This window comes from Ambystoma mexicanum, chromosome 2p (genome assembly GCF_040938575.1).
Source record: "Ambystoma mexicanum isolate Mex_15411 chromosome 2p, UKY_AmexF1_1, whole genome shotgun sequence".
Lineage (NCBI taxonomy): Eukaryota > Metazoa > Chordata > Amphibia > Caudata > Ambystomatidae > Ambystoma > Ambystoma mexicanum.
This window is the reverse complement of record NC_090923.1, coordinates 9,255,191-9,273,708: the sequence shown is the minus strand read 5'-3', so window position 1 is coordinate 9,273,708 and position 18,518 is coordinate 9,255,191. Positions and strand designations below refer to the sequence as shown.

The window sequence follows — 18,518 nt, the reverse complement described above, 5'->3', positions numbered from 1 at the left end:
TAGATGTTTTTTTTCTTCGGAGGTGAATTAGTAGTGATCGGGCAAAGTCGATAGGATAGAGGCCAGTACTTTTGTCTGTTCTGTGTGTGCGATTTAGGCACTTTGTTTTAATCCTCGTTTGGGTTGATAGGAATAGTCTTTGCGCAGTTACGCAGTGGGCAGTGCGCCAGTAGCCGGACTGCCGGACTGCCAGACTGCACCTCCTCGCAGCACTCCGCGGCCGCTCCGCGGCCAAAATGGGTTTTTAAACCCTGTAGCAATGAACACTGTAGATAGACTTCCACAGCAAATTCTACTAAAGTATCGCTCAGCGTCGGATTTCTAATTAACCAGAAGGAGTGACTTCCGCACCTTCCAACATTCCAAAATGTTTGCCTACATTAAAAAAACCTAAAAAATGTAAGTCAAAATATATTTGGTAAAATGAGAGTATTCAAATTAATGGGAAATCACTTTTTTGGAAGCCATGGTTATGCAAAGGGATCTGATTTGTGTCAAGATGGAGCACCCGTCATATTTAAAGAGTTTAGACAAAGAATTTCTTTACACGTTTCCTTTCTTCCTCAGTTTGTGATAAGTATGGATGGAAAATATGTTTGGTGCAATGAGGATTTATTACTGGTGCATGATAGACTCACATATTTGGATATTAACTCCCTTCATGCATCAATGTTCATGTAACATTATTAATGTTGGAAGAACTTGGGAACAAAGATAGTCTTCAGAAATGGAATGGAACAAGACTGTGAAATAATGATTGCAGAGTATATGTGACTGCATATTCTGAACAGAGTAGTACTTACCCCTACGTCAGCCAGCCTAAAATAGTCATTTATTGTTTCAATGTAGAGTTTTAATAACTCCTAAACTTTTTCAATGCAAACTCGTGGATCATAACATTAGTTTGTCTTGTGCTGAACTTGAGGGATCCTATAAACATGTTTTTAGAATGAAATATGTCGGACCATTTTGGAATCATGTGTGGAAAGCTATCCTCCAGATTTTTAAGATACGTTAGATTTTCATGCTATATATTTATTAGGTAGTTTGGTTCTGGATTTTAATATAGAAACCTGAAATGGTTTCCTTTTTGTCCTTGATATATGATATGATAGGTTATAGGTTTCTAAGTGAGGACCCGGGCATCAAACCTGTGTTGCTCCGTGTCGTCTTGCTTCTGATCCTATACCACAAATGATTGAATGTATTAATATTAGGCTCAGTCCATCTGATCCTAATCCACCAATGAGTGAATCTATTAATATTAGGCTCAGTCTATCTGATCCTATTACCACCAATGACTGAACCTATTAATATTATGAACAGTCCATCTGATCCTATTACCACCAAGAGTGACTTGCAGATTCCACACCTTCTTAAAAGAGAAGGACAGACTCAGCATGGTGTTTCTGGTGTCGGAGGAGCTGTCAATTCACAGCAAAGGGTTTCAGGAGATTTACGAGTGGTTCGATTGTCCCTGGGTGGCTCTCTTTGCTTCCCCAGGCAACACTCTGCTTCCCTGGTTGTGTTTCCACGCTCGGCCCCCTGGGTCCTGTGGAGTGGATGCTCTCACCTTAGCGTGGCATGTGGCCCATCCCCTTGATTCCAAAGGTCCTCAGGAAGATCTGGGAGAGTCTGTGGTGTTTATCCTGGTGGTTCCTTACTGGCCCAGAAGGGGGTTGTTTTTGGATTCTGAGCCTTCTGGAGATGCTGTTGGCTCCCCCTTGGGTGTTGCCACGGTGGCCATCGCCGCTGCAGGAGGACGCTCTTTCTCTTCCACTTCCTCCCTCATTCTTTGTTGGGTCTGAAAACTGAACGGTGGGTCCTCCAGGAGTTGGGTCTTTCTGTAGTTGTGACTAGGGCAGTCCAGAGGACACGCAGGTTCTCTAGTCTTAAGATGTGTGACTGTGCACAATGTCTGGCATGGTGTACCCCGAGGGGTCTCCAGGCCCTGCTATGTGGTTTTCTGAACACTTTACAATTCCTCCATGAATGAGCTGTGAGGCTTTTGGCCATTTCTTTTCTCAGCTCTCAATAGGTGGCCATTCAGTGTTTTTGGGTTTCCTCCTCTCCAACGGTGCGGGGCAAGGCTCTGGTCTCAAGGCTGTTGAAGGGTGCGTTGGGGTCTTGGCCTTTGGGTCCTGTGGGGGATCCTCCTGTCCTGTCCATGTTGAAGAAGCCTCCTTTGGTTCTATTGAGACTATCGAACTGGAGTTTGATTGATTGTTGCCCGCTCATAGAATAGCTGAAGTTGCTGCTACCTTATTGCTGCTAATCACGTCTTTTACGTGTCATATTTTACCTTTGTGTTGCTTTTTCCACGTTGCTATGTGTTTTACTTGTTTTTCTTCTACTGTTGCGCCGGACTTTAAATTATGTTCATTTGAAGTCACCTACTGCCTATTGATTGTGCTGTTTGTGCCTAGTTTAATTTTCACCTACTAGAGTGTAAGCTATAAACCCCCGATCCACATTAGTGTGAGTTGAATCAGAGGATACTCCTCCTCTGCATGTACTAACGCACTGAAACTACATTACCCAGAGGCTGTGTAGCTTTCGCCGCATTCTTCCCCCCAAACTCGGTGCGAACGCGCAGGTGCGCACGGGACCAGTGTCAAGTACTTCAGAGCTCCCTTCTTCACCATACCCATAGATTGTTGCCCGCTCATAGAACAGCTGAAGTTGCTGCTACCTTATTGCTGCTAATCACGTCTTATACGTGTCATATTTTACCTTTGTGTTGCTTTTTCCACATTGCTATGTGTTTTACTTGTTTTTCTTCTACTGTTGCGCCGGATTTTAAATTATGTTCATTTGAAGCCACCTACTGCCTATTGATTGTGCTGTTTGTGCTAGTTTAATTTTCACCTACTAGGGTGTAAGCTATAAACCCCCGATCCACATTAGTGTGAGTTGAATCAGAGGATACTCCTCCTCTGCATGCACTAACGCACTGAAACTACATTACCCAGAGGCTGTGTAGTTTTCGGCGCGTTCTTCCCCCCAAACCTGGCGCGAATGCGCCGGCGCGCACGGGACTGGCTAGTCTGTGCCAGTCCATGCACAGACGGGCGGTTCGGCAGTAAGTAAGACTTCTTCCTTCTTTTTCACTGGATCTCTGTTCAAATGGGACTCACAGAAATCCTCCAGGCAATAGCCACGGCTAGAGAGGATTCCCTTGTGTGCAGCTCAGAGCTGGCAGAAATTCAAATAAAAATACAAGACACCATCTACACTCCCGATACCCTGGTTGACAATATGGAGACAGTAGAGGATCATGATCTACCGATTCCCAATGTGAACAGAGCCATGGTAATAGATTGCCCACAGATCAAAGATCTTGATAACGCCACAGCTAATCCACATCCCGAGATAAAAGCCTTCCCTAAAATTGATGTCTTAACTACCAAAGGACTATCCCCTACCAAACTAATGGTAGCATTACTTAACACAAGATCTCTTGTGAAACACATGATTGATGTCCATGACTATATTCTACAACACATCCTGGATATCATGTGCGTCACAGAAACCTAGCTTACAGATGCTCATGGCCCGACTATCGAACAAGTGACACCTCCCGGTTATGTTTTCTTCAGAAAGCACCGGGAGGGGAGCCTAGGAGGTGGTGTGGCAGTAATATGTAAAAAAGAACTTGGAATTTCTGAGGTAAAAATACAATGTATTGATTGTGACTTGCTACATGTTAAATTACTTCCTGACTCCAATCACAGTATCTACCGACCGCCAGGGGAATCCGTTAAATTTAATGAGGAGATTGTAGATGTCCTAGCCCCATTATTGACAACAAACTCCGCCTTAGTGATATTGGGTGATTTCAATCTTTGGAAGGGTCATGCTAAGGACAACAAAGCCCTTGTACTCCAGAAGGCCTTAAATGGACACCAGATAATAATATATAATAGTGAACCGACTCATATAAAAGGACATACTCTCGATTGTGTGGGAAGTGGAAATATTCTTCTTGATAATATAATCACCACATCATGCATTTGGTCGGACCACTTTTCTATTTCCTTTCAGTTAACACTCCCATCCATTGCACCTAGAAGACATGAACCGGGGCGGAAAGTGCATAACAGAAACATGAAGACTGTTACCGCACCTATTCTCGAAAAATGCTTAGACACAATAATGTTTAAAACTAACGAGTCCTAATTAAAACCTATAATGTTCAGATTCTGGGTATGTTGGATCAGGTGGCTCCTCTGAAAACTAGAACTATCGGAGATAACCCTAACCATCAGAAATGGTTTACTCCTGAGTTGGCTGAATTAAAGACCATAAAATGACAAGCGAACATACTTGGTTGAGAGATAAGACTCCTGAAAATCTGGAAGCCTGGTAGCTTAAGGCAAAGGATTACAAGACCAAAATTGCAGAAAGTAAGCACAATTAGTTACTTACAGGATAAGTCCTGGTGTACAGACATCCAACATGCACTTGCAAACAAAATCAACATGCTCCAAAATAAAATACAGCAAAAAAAAAGAAACGCTGAATTTACAGCACTCACCTAAAAACCCTCTGTCTAGTGACCCACGGACGTCACACAACAATATATTCCACTTCACCAAAATGTCTGCCCTGGAAGTAGAAAAGTTATCTTTTCATTGAAGCCCTCCAATTGCAAAGGTGACATCTGCCCAGCGCAACTAATAAAAGATGCTGCCAGAGAACTATCTACGTTCATCGCCAAATGGATTAATGCCTCCTTTACGTCAGGCTCCATCCCTGCCAACCTCAAACAGTCTTGGGTGCTCCCTCTCCTCAAGAAACAGTTATTAGATCCTCTCATCCCCACCAACTACCGTCCCATTACCACAGTACCATTTTTACTTAAAATATTGGACAAAGCTGCCTATAACCAAATTCGGAAACACCTAGAATTGTATAAACTCTTAGGAGACAGACAATCTGGCTTCTGCCTTCTATACGGTACGGAAACCCACCTAATTGATTTAAAATCCCAAATTGATGAGCTGAGAGATAAAGGGAAGACAGTACTCTTGCTCCTTCTTGATCTCTCAGCTGAATTTGATCTTGTGGACCATAAGATCCTCTGTAGACACCTTGATTCTGCCGCTCACTTCTCTGAGGCTATTAGATGGATCGAATCATTCCTGAGCGAGAGAACTATGAGAGTATTCTCTCCATCAGCAGCCGTAGACCCTACCCTAATCCTGTGTGGTGTTCCTCTGGGTTCCTGTGTCTCCCCAACTCTATAGAACATCTGCACCAAGCACTTGTTTGATGATTTGGACCATCTGGGTATCATATACACTAGTTATGCAGCTGATACACAGATTCTCCTCCCGCTTTCTGGGGATCATAGTAAAGACACGGAGTTGGTGAATAGGGTATATCTTATCATCCAGGCTTGGATGGCCACTCATGGCCTGTGCCTGAACGATGATAAGACCAAGTTGGTAATCATGGGTACACATGTCAACATCAAAAAACTAGGTCAGGAATTTTCCTCATTTAATATCGACAGGAACACCATCAAAGTCTCCAAGGAAGTAAAAACCCTTGGTTTCTACCTGGACCCCACCTTGTCCTTTGATAAACAGGTACAATCCTTGGCCTCCACCATGGCCTATACTTGCAAGCTGATAAGATCTGGCAAGCCATTCCTCTCTAACGACAGCTGCATGATCCTGGCCAGAGCCTTAATGCTATCCAGAATGGACTACTGTAATGCCATATACAGTGCTGCTAATAAAATGACCATCCGGAGGCTCCAACACTACAAAATAATGCCTTGAGAGCAGCACTTGGCATAAACAAAAGAACGCATATTTCCTCCATTAGACACCATCATAAATGGCTGTCCACTAGCAACAAAATACAGCTAAAGACGCTATCACTGACCCACAAAGCTCTAAATAACGCTGCCCCAGCTACCTCACAGATAATTTTCATAGAAGAATCTCTCTCAGACCTTCTAGAGCTGGCAATGCCAATTGCCTGGCTATACCCAGATACAGGCTTGCCACGATTGGTGGTAATAGTTTCCCAGTGAAAGCTGCTAAATTTTGGAATCTACTGCCAGTAGACCCAAGAGCAGACCAACCCTACCCACACTTCAGAAAAAATGCTATCAAACTCCTCATCTCGATTGACTCCTAGCCTACTGCCCTCTAGGCTAACTCCTTACCTAGTTCAGCTGGGTCCCACTAGCCTAATATTCTCTTTTAAACTCTGTGCTGCTCTGTAACTTGCATATTTGTACATTGCATATTTTTGTAATTATATAAGCTTTTATTGTATATCTTGTACATTTTGTAACCATGTAAGCCTTGAATTTTCTTACTGCTGCGCCCTGTTAACCACGGGTTTGGTGCGCATAAGAAAGTGAATCAAAAAACAAACAAACAAACAATTTTTATAATGACCAAATGCTCCGGGCTGGGAATCAGACCAAGGAACTCTTCAGATTTTTTAGATCTTGGGAGAAACCTGCATGCACCAATCCCATCATTAAACCTACCCATGTAGATTGCAATAGAGTACAGAAAGCTTTCTCTCTCTGATAAATTAAAAACTGCCCAGGGAAATCCAGGAGGAATTAACTAGGACAACCTTACATACCATCGTTATCAGTGATAAGGGAAATGAAGAAGGACACGTCAACCCAATTTTTGGATAACGGGAAGCCACCCCTACATAATCCTGAAATTGGCTTTAGATTTAGGGAGCATATTGATACAGAAATTCATAACATTCTGAGAAAAATGCACCCCACAAGCCGTCCCGGTGAACACCTCCCTTCAAAAATCATATTGGAGCAGAAGGACATTTTCACCCCTTTCCTCTGCAGATTTGTAAACTCCTCTTTTCGGACTGGCAACATCCCGTCCTTGATAAAATAAATGTTGCCATTACACCATTATTTAAAAAAGCAGGATTGGATTCTAATGATGCAGCAAATTGAGGCCAATTACAAACACCCTATTTGTTTTGAAACTCATCGATAAAGTAGCTATGCTGCAACTCCAGGCCCACGTCTCAGAAAGGGGAATTCTACATAAAAAACAATCAGGCTTTCGCAGTTTCCATGGCGCAGAGAGTGTCTTGCTGGACCTGCAGACTTACATGCTCTCCGGGCTGGAAGCCAGCAAGTCGGGGCTGCTGATGCTGTTAGATCTGTCAGCAGCCTTCGACTTGCTGGACCACAAAATCCTTTTGGATCAGATGGCCACTGTTCGGGGTCTGTCAGTGGAGGCCATAATCTGGCTCAAATCTTTCCTTGAAGGACGCAGTTCACAAGTTCACTGGGGGGAAAGTGAATCAGAGGCTGAAATCACCACCTGTGGAGTTCCCCAGGGGGCGTGCCTCTCCCTACTACTCTTCAATATTTACATTATTCCACTATGTTTGGACCTTGAAAATCTAGGCCTCTTCTTCTGCAATTATGCAGATGACTTCCAATTAGTATTGGAGATCAGTGGAGAATATGACAAAGATCAGCAGATGCTGTTAAGAGATGGATGTCTTGTAATTGGCTATGTCTTAACGCGGCCAAGACTGAGCTGCTGCTATATGGCTCTAAACTAGCCAGAGCACAACTAAGCTCGTCATGCACAGACTTCCAGATTGATGGCACTCAGATCTCAGTAGTACCTAGGGTGAAGACCCTTGGTACCTACGTGGAAGCAGGCCTGGATTGTGGAGCACACGTGGATGCTATTGTGAAAAGCACCAACTACCACTTTAAGGGGATTCGACAAGTGGCTGCACTGGTCTCTGAAGAAAATCGCAAACAACTAGCCAGAGCCGTGGTACTCCCTAGAGTGGACTATTGCAACGGATTCTGGGGGGAGCTAGGAGGACGGACATACAAAAACTACAAAAGATTCAGAATGCTGCTGTGCGCATTGTGTATCAAATGAGCCGCACCCAGCCTACCTCGGTGGCCAGAAAAACACTTCACTGGCTTCTGGTCTCTGCCAGAATTCAGTTCAAATTATGGACCACCTGCCATAAATGTGTTTATGGTGATGCCCCAGCCTACCTTAAAAATAGGCTGAGAATCCAACCAAAAAGAAAGAAACCTACGATCTGCTAATGCATGTCTTGTAGAAGTGGATCGTGTCAAGAGAGCTCGAGGGAATGGACATGCCTTTTATGTGCAAGCTGCACGGGCATGGAATACTCTTTCGGAACAACTGCAGAATACTGAAAATCTCTTGGACTTCAGGAAACAACTAAAGACGTAAACTGTTCGCTTAATGATAGTTACTGTACCTTCCTCTTATGGTTCATGAGATCTCCCTCCGATGGTGCCTGGATGCCCTTGGGCTTTGACGCCCTATAAATGACTTAACATAACATAACATAACAAGTGGTTGACTATGAAGTCGACCTTACTAATTGCTGTCACTTTGGCAAGGCACTTGGATGGGATTGGGGCTGTTTGCGGAGTACCCCACTCACTTCAGATCACCGTACTTAGCCTTATCTTTACTTAGTATTTGACTGTTGCTTTAGACATGTATCTGATTGCTGCTTCTAGCCCAGTACCTGATGGCTGCACTCAGCCCAGTATTTGACTGCTGCTTTAGACTTGTATCTGACTGCTGCTTTTAGCCTAGTACCTGATTGCTGCATTTATCTCGCCTAGTATTTGATGACTGTACCTAGCCCACTTTACCCAGTATCCAACTACGGCATCTAAGTCTAGTCTCCCTAGTTTATCTAGTAGTAACATTATGTACTCCGTCCTGCCTAACCCAGCCCACCAAGCATCGCTCACCAATCTGATAGTCATACTTACCATTGTCTATAAGACCATGCCAACATTTCTGCCCACAGAGGGCCCAGGAGCCCACATACAACCTATCTCCAAACCTTGCAACCTAGCACAGAGGAACATTAGACTCCGGGCTCGACTACCCAAACTATTCGAACCTATCATTAAATATAACATCAACCTGGAACACCTTCGTCCCAAATGACTTCGACCATTGGCAGCCACCGCCCCTCCCAGACGCCAACTCTACCATAAAATCAACAATCCTATGGCCAACTTCCCTCTCACAGTGCAGCCAGAACCTGAATTAAAAGCTGCTTTAATCAATGCCAGATCATTAGTCGCTCATGCTACTGACATAGCAGATGACCTCGACTTCATCGCCATTACCGAATCATGGCTCCACGAGGCAGCAGGTCCGGCTCTCACTCTGGCCGTCCCAGAAAACTATACCATCCTCAGAGCTGACAGACCAGACGCACGTGGTGGAGGAATAGCAATTATCGCCAAATCTGATCTCTCTATGAGAATCACCTCCACACCCTCTCTTAAATCCTGTGAGCTTCTCTCTATCAAACTACCCACCGCCAACTCTCAAACACTAAATATCTACCTCCTCTATAGACCCCCTTGCCCCATCAGCGCCATCAATGAAGATAACACCACTGTTATCTCTGAGAAGCTAAAAAATTCCTCTCAAACCTTAGTGTTAGGAGACTTCAACCTAGGGTTCAACGATATCAATGACCACCAGGCTACTGCCGTAGCCAATACCCTGTCAGAACTAGGTTTCACGCAGATCGTGAATACTCCCACACACACTAAAGGAAGAACTCTTGACTGGATTGCCAGTCACAACTGTAACCCTTCTATAACAGCCATTGCCCCCCAAATATGGTCAGACCATCATCTTATCTCCTTTACCCTCAACACTAAAAGACCCACAGTATTAACACCCACGCCCGCCATACCCACTTTAACCAGAAATAAGAAAAATATCACAGCTGATAATATTCTGCCCCATATCCTACCCAAACTGAATTCTCTTCCTGACCACACTGACCCAGGCATCCCAGTGGATGAATTCAATAATGCCATTTCCTTTGTTCTTGACAGAGTAGCTTCGCTTGAACTTAGGAACAGTAAACCAAAAAATCATCTGAACTCCTGGTTTACACCCCACCTAAAAAACTTAAGATTACAGAAGAGAAAATGCGAAACAGCATGCAACCGGCATCCGACCGCTGAAAATTAAACAAACCTAATAAACATCTCTATGCAATACAAAAAAGATATTATCCTGGTCAAACAAGAAACTTATAATAACAGGATCACTCAAGCCAACTCCAGTATGAAGGAGCTATTCTCCATCCTAAAAGAATTGGAAACTCCTATCGCAGTACAGGATGACTCCATCAAAGATAAAACCTGGTGTACAGACATACAACTGGCACTAACCAACAAAGTGGCCAACCTCCAAACTAAAATTGCCCTAAAGAAAGCCTCATTACCAACTCAACCTCCGTTGGACAAATTTCCCACACCCAAACCCAAAGAATCTACCCTATTCCGTTTCTCCAAGTTCTCGTTAATTGAGGTAGAGAAGACCATTCTGACGCTTAAACCCTCTAATTGCAAAGGTGACCAATGCCCCGCACAACTGATCAAGGACGCGGCTAGAGATCTAGCCCCCTTCATCACAAAACTTGTTAATGCCTCCTTCACCACGGGCACCATCCCTCGCAATCTAAAGGAATCTTGGGTACTCCCCCTTCTAAAAAAGCAAACATTGGACCCCAACATTCCTACAAATTATAGACCCATCACCACGGTGCCTTTCTTACTAAAAATATTAGACAAGGTAGCGTACACCCAAATCCAGAACTTCCTTGAGATGAACCATCTCCTTGGCACCCGCCAATCCGGTTTCCGTCCGCAACACGGCACAGAAACTGCCCTTATCGATTTAAAGGCCCAAATAGAGTCACTCAGAGACCAGGGCAAATTAGCTCTCTTCCTCTTTCTAGACCTATCAGCCGCCTTTGACTTGGTGGACCACAGAGTCCTATGCAATCACTTGGACTCGGCGGCCCACTTCTCAGGGGAGGCTATAGTCTGGATACAGTCATTCCTTAGTGACAGGACCATGAGGGTGTTCTCCCCCGCAGCGGCAGCAGAGCCGATTCCCATCACCTGTGGAGTGCCCCAGGGATCCTGTGTCTCGCTGACACTCTATAATATCTTCACCAAGCCACTCTTCGACAATCTCGATAATCTGAGTATCACCTATACCAACTACGCAGACGATACCCAGATTCTCCTACCACTTACTGGGGATTACGTCGAAGATCTGGCTTTGGTGAACAGAGTCTATGGGCCTCATTACACGGAAGGCGGTGATCCAGGGTGCTATTAGCACCCTGGACCATGCCGGTAAATTACCGGCACCGCCTTGGCGGAAAGGGTATTTACCGCCCCATTCCAAGGTTGGTGGGGCGGTAAATCCCCCTTCCGCCATTGCCCTTCCCCATTCCCATTTCTGCCCCATAGGGCTCTATGGGAATGGGGAAGGCGCTAATTACGGCACCGCAATTTTGCGGTGCCGTAATTAGCTCCGAGGTCCCTTAGCGGGTTGGTTTTTAACGCCTGCAAAAAGCAGGCATTCAAGCACCAACCCGCTAAGGGACCTCGTAGTAAGGCGGTAATGGTTAACGGTCACCGTTACCATTAACGGTGGCCGTTAACCATTACCGCCTTCCGTGTAATGAGGCCCTATAGTATCGTTCAAGCATGGATGGCCAACCATGGACTATGCTTGAACGATGACAAAACAGAGCTCATCATCCTGGGTATGGCAGGCCGCATCTCCAAACTCAACCAAAACTACTCAGCCTTCATCATCGATGGTAACACTATCAAGGTCGCTAGAGAAGTAAAAACCCTAGGTTTTTACCTTGATACGACACTATCTTTAACCAAACAGGTGAACTCACTGGCCTCATCCACGGCCTATACATGCAAATTAATATGAGCTGGGAAACAATTCCTATCAGATGACAGCTGTCTTTTCCTAGCTAGAGCCCTCATCTTATCAAAATTAGACTATTGTAACGCCCTTTACATAGGGACACACAAACAAATCATCAGTGCTCCAAAATAATCCACTTAGAGCGGCCCTAAGTATCCCTAGAAGAGCACATATCTCAGAAATAAGACGTAAACACAAATGGCTCTCCACCCAAGAAAAAATCAACCTCAAATCTGCCTCCCTTATCCACAAATGCTTAAACAACAAAGCCCCCCGCTACCTTTCAGAACGCTTCAACAGAAAAACTCCCACTAGACTTACAAGGACAGTCAGCCCTAACTGCCTCCTAGTGCCCAGATGTAAACTAGCCACCATTGGAGAATCCAGCCTCCCAGTCAAGGCAGCGCAATTATGGAACGCCCTACCTCATGCACTTAGATCTGACCAAACGTTCAACAACTTCAGAAAGAATACCATAAAATGGCTCACTGAGAATGAGATATAAATGACTCTCTACCCTCGCACTTCCACTTGTACTTCACCTGACACGCAACAACCTGCTATATTGCTCGTTCGCCACCGACTTGCTATATTGTTCGTTCGCCATAGATTTGATTGTTTGGCTGCGCTTTGTCTGCACCTGCACTTGTCTTACCTTGCAAAGTCAAGAAATGTCCACTCTGCCTGCTCTGTAACCTGTAACGTATGTAACCAAGCTGTAAACGTGCCTGTTCTCTTGCGCCCTGCTATCTCAGGGTCCGGTGCGCATAATAAATAAATAAACAAACAAACAAACAAACCGGAGGGACCCACATGGCTGGGAGCTCCCAGCTCACGGCAGCCCCGGCTCTGGGGGCACCCAGACCGGGGTTGCCCCCAATCAACCATGATCACATGGCTATTCAGCAGTGAGGCCGGCGTTGCCCAGCAGGGGCGCCGACCTCGTGGAAGGCCCCGTCCCTGGGCCTACTCCACGCAGTGTTGCACCAGCGAGTGCACACAAAGGAACAACACCGGAGTCGGATATGGGCTTGACTGACGAGACGGAAACAGCTCATACTCTTTATTAACTTGGTCACATGGGGAACCATGTGACCAAGACAAACACACTGGTAGATACCATGTCTCCCTACATGGGGTGAGATGCAACGCTCCTCCTTTTTCATAACAAAATAAATGGAACACCATAACATAATTCACACACTAACTCTCCAAACACATGCACCCTTTATTAACCTGGGTGAGTCGGTCTCATATCACTGAACGGCACCAATAAGGGACACTGGCACTTCATAAATCACTCTCGATATCCGGGCGTTCACCACTTTACATGGTCCACTGACTGGGCCATTTTAAGCAAGAGTACAGGTCTGCCGGCTCCCAGCCTTCATGGGGATGTCTCTGGCGTTCATTTGGTGCACCCCGGGGAGTTGCTGGAAACCAGTTTGTCTCCCCACCAATGTTCATTTTGGACTGTCACACCACAGTCACAGAGGCCGGCAAAGCCACACCTGGGGAGGCCCAGGGGCCACATCGGCCAAGTCTACTGTCTGGGGGGGTGGAGGGGCACCTGTAGTGGGGGCACTAGCAACACAGCAGCCGGAGTCTGCGCTTATCACTGCAGTCACTCGATGTGGCCCCGCTAGCTGATCTTCGATTGAGGGTGCACAAGCACTCTGGTGGTGAGCCGCTACCCAGTTGCTGGGCAATGGACGCAGCCCTCTCTGGGTGGAAAGTGCAGACCTTGGCCTGTGCCATTCTGTGCTGGCTGCCTTGCCTGAGGCCTGGGTATGCTGTACACAGGGCCATGTGCAATTCTATAGTGCTTCGCTTCCCCTCATTTCTTTGGCTCCCACATGGAGCGCTGCAGGCCTCGTCACCACCAGGCCCGTGTACCACTTCGGGCCGATGGATGGCACCGACATCAAGCGCACCCACATATTTTTCTTTTGTAGACACCCTGGCCTGGAGCGTGATGTTTCCTTTTCACTGACGCGGCGGGCACGGGTTCGTGATGGTCTGCTGCAGGCATTCCCTCCTTGTTGCTGTTCTTTTTTTTTTTCATGCGGCGACAGCCCCCGCCCTTCACCTTCTCTTCATTGCGGCTGTAGCCACTTCATGTTTTCTGGGGGCTGCCTCTCACCTCCCGCCCCGCGAACCACGATGCAGGACATGTCCCTCCTCTCATTGGGAGCAACGCCCCTTCACTACAGTGCGGGCAGGGGCAGCACAGTTCTCCCTGTAGTGGGGCCGTCGCCCTTTATTAATTTTTTGCTCCAGGATGGAGCAACACAGCAGATCACCACTCAAGGGCCCGGGTCTTATGGGAGCCAGCGCAGTCCCTCACCTCAGGTGGGGGAATAGCAGCAGCTCACGTGGCTGATGCCGCTTACCTTTGTTTTTTTGTTCTCCCTGGCCCGGGTCTCTTGGGCCACGCCCCTTCCCTTTGTCTAGTTTGGGGCCCGTTGAAAGGCTCTGTTGCCTTCGTTTTTTTTTCTATTTCACCAGGGGACATGTGGGGGGGGCGAATAGCATCGCCGCGCGGCTCTCGTTGCTGCGGCTTATGCCGCCGGCCCGTGGTGCTGGTGGGCATGCTGGGGGAGGGGCAGCTCACCTCCCCATGCTGCGGATGCCGCGTGAAGCCGCACTATGTTCACGGATCGCGGAGGGGGAAGGGCAGCGCCTCCTCATTGCGGCGCAGCCGCCAGCATGTTGCTTCTCCATGGGGGGAGGGGCGCAGATCCACCCTCCCGGGGGCCGCCGCAGCCATTTAGAGGTCCCAGCCCTGGACCACCGAGCAGACCCCAGAGGCAGGTCGGGAGCACCCGACCCGGTACCTCTGGGTGGCGATCATTTCGCAAACAATAGAGTGGGGAGCACCCCACTCGCTCCGGATCAGCGGAGGGACCGATATGGCCGGGAGCACCCAGATCACGGCAGCTCCGGCTCTGGGGGCAGCAGTGAGGCCGGCGTTGCCCAGCAGGGGCGCCAACCTCGTGGAGGGCCCTGTTCCTTGGCCTACTCCAAACGGTGTTGCACCAGCGGGTGCACACAAAGGAACGACACCAGAGTCGGATCTGGGCTTGACTGACGAGACGGAAACAGCTCGTACTCTTTATTAACTTGGTCACATGCGGAACCGTATGACCAAGATAAACACACTGGGAGATACCATCGGCATCATCATGTGTTTGTCGGTAACCCTAAAATTCGGCAGTTGCTCTATTACAGCCGCATTTAAGGGTGTGCCAGATCATAACCTTGGCGGATTTATTGATTTTTGGTGCGTTTACCGCCGGCGGGAAATCCACCGGCGGTAATAGTGCGAATTTTCCCTATTGGGCCCAATGGGGAATGAGGAATTCCCGAATGGGCCCAATGGGGAATGGGCAATAACCGTTCCGCCAAACCTGTGATCTGGTGCTAATAGCACTGGGGGTTTGGTGGGAGGGCTATTAGCGGTGGCACTAATAGCGCCGGCGTTACCGCCCACTTGTGATGATTTCCCATGTCTCCCTACAGAGGGTGACATGCAACAGTGCCCATTTCTCTGTTTCGGATCTACTTAGGAGTTGTGGATAACGTGGAAGGTCATATCTCCTGGTAGGGTAAGAGCGAGGGGAAAATGCTTCAAAAAAGAGCTCCTGGGATGGCAACATGCACGTAAATGCAAGTACTGGGACGAGGAAGAGCAGGAGTAATGCAGATTGGCGGTAAGTGATAGAAGCATTCTTGTACTGAATTGAGTGTCTCTACTTTTTCTTTACAGATTTCCGCATGTTCTTTTCTTGTCCCATTACTGCACATGCTCAGGGGATTAGTATCTCACACCTTGCGAATAGATCCGTACTGCACATGCTGTATGAACGAGTCACTCAACCATACTCAACCCGAGAAGATGGAGGTATCCCAAACTCACCGCTCATGGATAAAAATCTGTCAGCAAGAAGAAGAACAAGAGCTCCGCTAGATGGCGCTCCAGTCTGTGGTGGCAAAGCATCCTTCCTTGGGTCACCGAAGCGCGCGGAAGAGCCACTGTCTGCGCATGCTCAATGCAGTATCCGTGTCTTGGAATTCTCCTTCCCTATCTCTTTCTGCGCATGCTCTGGAGATCAGTATCTAACCCCTTGCGAGTGGATTCTCACTGCGCATGTCCTTTCAGAAATCAGTAACTGTCTCAAAACTACGGTACGACTCAGTACGCATGCGCATTGCAGCATTCCGCTTCTGCGCATTTTCCAGAGATCTTTATCTCAGCTCTAGGCGTGTCTATCAGCTCCACAGGCCCTTCCACTGAGGACTGACAGCCCAGCCATCATCAGTCACTCTGGGGGGCTCTGAAGCCCATGCTCCAATGATGAGGACTGACAGCTCAGGCATCCTCAGTCACTCTGGGAGGCTCTACAGCGGCTTCACTGATGAGGACTGACAGCTCAGCCATCCTCAGTCACTCTGGGGGGCTCCACTGATGAGGACTGACAGCTCAGCCGTCCTCAGTCACTCTGGGAGGCTCTGCAGCCGGCTCCACTGATGAGGACTGACAGCTCAGGCATCCTCAGTCACTCTGGGAGGCTCCACTGATGAGGACTGACAGCTCAGCCATCCTCAGTCACTCTGGGGGGCTCCACTGATGAGGACTGACAGCTCAGCCGTCCTCAGTCACTCTGGGAGGCTCTGCAGCCGGCTCCACTGATGAGGACTGACAGCTCAGGCATCCTCAGTCACTCTGGGAGGCTCTGCAGCGGCTCCACTGATGAGGACTGACAGCTCAGGCATCCTCAGTCACTCTGGGAGGCTCTGCAGCGGCTCCACTGATGAGGACTGACAGCTCAGGCATCCTCAGTCACTCTGGGAGGCTCTGCAGCCCCTCCACTGATGAGGACTGACAGCTCAGCCATCCTCAGTCACTATGGGAGGCTCTGCAGCCAGCTCCACTGATGAGGACTGACAGCTCAGCCATCCCCAGTCACTCTGGGAGGCTCTGCAGCCGGCTCCACTGATGAGGACTGACAGCTCAGCCATCCTCAGTCACTCTGGGGGGCTCCACTGATGAGGACTGACAGCTCAGCCGTCCTCAGTCACTCTGGGAGGCTCTGCAGCCGGCTCCACTGATGAGGACTGACAGCTCAGCCATCCTCAGTCACTCTGGGAGGCTCTGAGCGATGGGAATCATGTTCCTGGGACCCCCTCCCCGTCTCCTGCTCGTTTACATCTCACATCCCATATTTTGGAGTGAAAGACGCCCCCTAAAGGATGAAGCAGTAATAATGGCATAATTTCCTGCAGGTGAGTGACCTGCAGCTGCTCCACTCTCTTGCAGTGAGAAGAGTCTTCTGAGGGGAAATGGTGACTTGCCTCTGCTTTTCCTTCACTGACCTTCCATTAAGCCTTTCTCCTGTGCATGGGATGGGGGGGCAGGTGATGTTGGTGGGGGCGGGGAGGGGGCTGCCTAACCTTCCATTAAGCCTTTCTCCTGTGTATGGGATGGGGGTGGGTAATGCTGGTGGGGGGCGGGGGCTGCCTAACCTTCCATTAAGCCTTTCTCCTGTGTATGGGATGGAGTGGGGGGCGATGCTGGTGGGGCGGGGCGGGAAGGAGGCTGCCTAACCTTCCATTAAGCCTTTCTCCTGTGCATGGGGGGCGGGTGATGCTGGTGGGGGTGGGGAGCGGGCTGCCTAACCTCCCATTAAGCCTTTCTTCTGTGTATTGGATTGAGGGAGGGTGATGCTGGTGGGGGGAGGGGGCTGCCTAACCTTCCATTAAGCCTTTCTTCTGTGTATGGGATGGGGGCGGGTGATGCTGGTGGGGCGGGGCGGGGGCTGCCTAACCTTCCATTAAGCCTTTCTCCTGTGCATGGGGGGCGGGTGATGCTGGTGGGGGCGGGGAGTGGGCTGCCTAACCTTCCATTAAGCGTTTCTTCTGTGCATGGGATGGAGGGGGGCGATGCTGGTGGCGGGGGAGGGGGCTGCCTAACCTCCCATTAAGCCTTTCTCCTGTGCGTGGGATGGGGGGCGGATGATGCTGGTGGGGGGCGGGGAGGGGGCTGCCTAACCTTCCATTAAACCTTTCTCCTGTGTGTGGGATGGGGGGCGGGTGATGCTGATGGGGGGCGGGAGGGGGCTGCCTAACCGTCCATTAAGCCTTTCTCCTCTGTATGGGATGGGGGGCGGATGATGATGGTGGGGGCGGGAGTTGGGGTTTCTTCTTTTGGACATTTACATTATATGCATTTTCTGTGGATGTGATGTAAATGCTGGAAGTATTTAATTTAGATAATTCTTATTCTAGATTAATCATGATAATGCTTTGTTTTTTCCAGGGTGAGAATACATAATCGATGTTTGGTCGTATTCAGCAAAAAGTTAGAAGAAAAGGCTACAAAAGGTAAATAACTGCTGTGATATATGTTTGCCTCTCTGCACACGTTGTTCTTTTCTTCTGTCCCCTGACTTGCGCACCCGTGCCACGCCTGCCCCCCCTTTTGTTTTCTGTACTCTTTTTTCCTCGTGCTGCGGGATGGAGTAAGGATCAAAAGTGACCCTGGCAAAAGTTTTGGAAATTGCACCATGTTGTGCAGAGCAAAGAGGGAAGGCAAGCAATCCCAATACCCCAACTAAAGCCCTCATTACGAGTTCGACGGTAGCCATGCCGCCAATATCGTGTCTGGGTCCACGTCCTCAGAATGAGGAATTACCGGGCCATTCTGAGTTCGGA

At 48.2% G+C, this 18,518-nt stretch overlaps 2 protein-coding genes and 1 long non-coding RNA gene across 3 annotated transcripts in view; 1 reads left to right on the top strand and 2 right to left on the bottom strand.

The window, feature by feature from the left end:
* The window catches only part of LOC138566142 (uncharacterized), a 34,909-nt gene extending 19,023 nt beyond the window's left edge, over positions 1 to 15,886 (bottom strand). The window contains exon 1 of the long non-coding RNA XR_011301850.1: positions 15,724 to 15,886. This is a non-coding gene — a long non-coding RNA (uncharacterized lncRNA). The remainder of the gene's footprint in view (positions 1 to 15,723) is intronic.
* The window catches only part of LOC138566132 (zinc finger protein 850-like), a 459,100-nt gene that overhangs the window by 136,425 nt on the left and 304,157 nt on the right, over positions 1 to 18,518 (bottom strand). The gene's annotated exons all lie outside the window — the stretch shown is intronic.
* LOC138566136 (zinc finger protein 850-like) overlaps positions 1 to 18,518 on the top strand; it is a 317,241-nt gene that overhangs the window by 274,594 nt on the left and 24,129 nt on the right. The gene's annotated exons all lie outside the window — the stretch shown is intronic.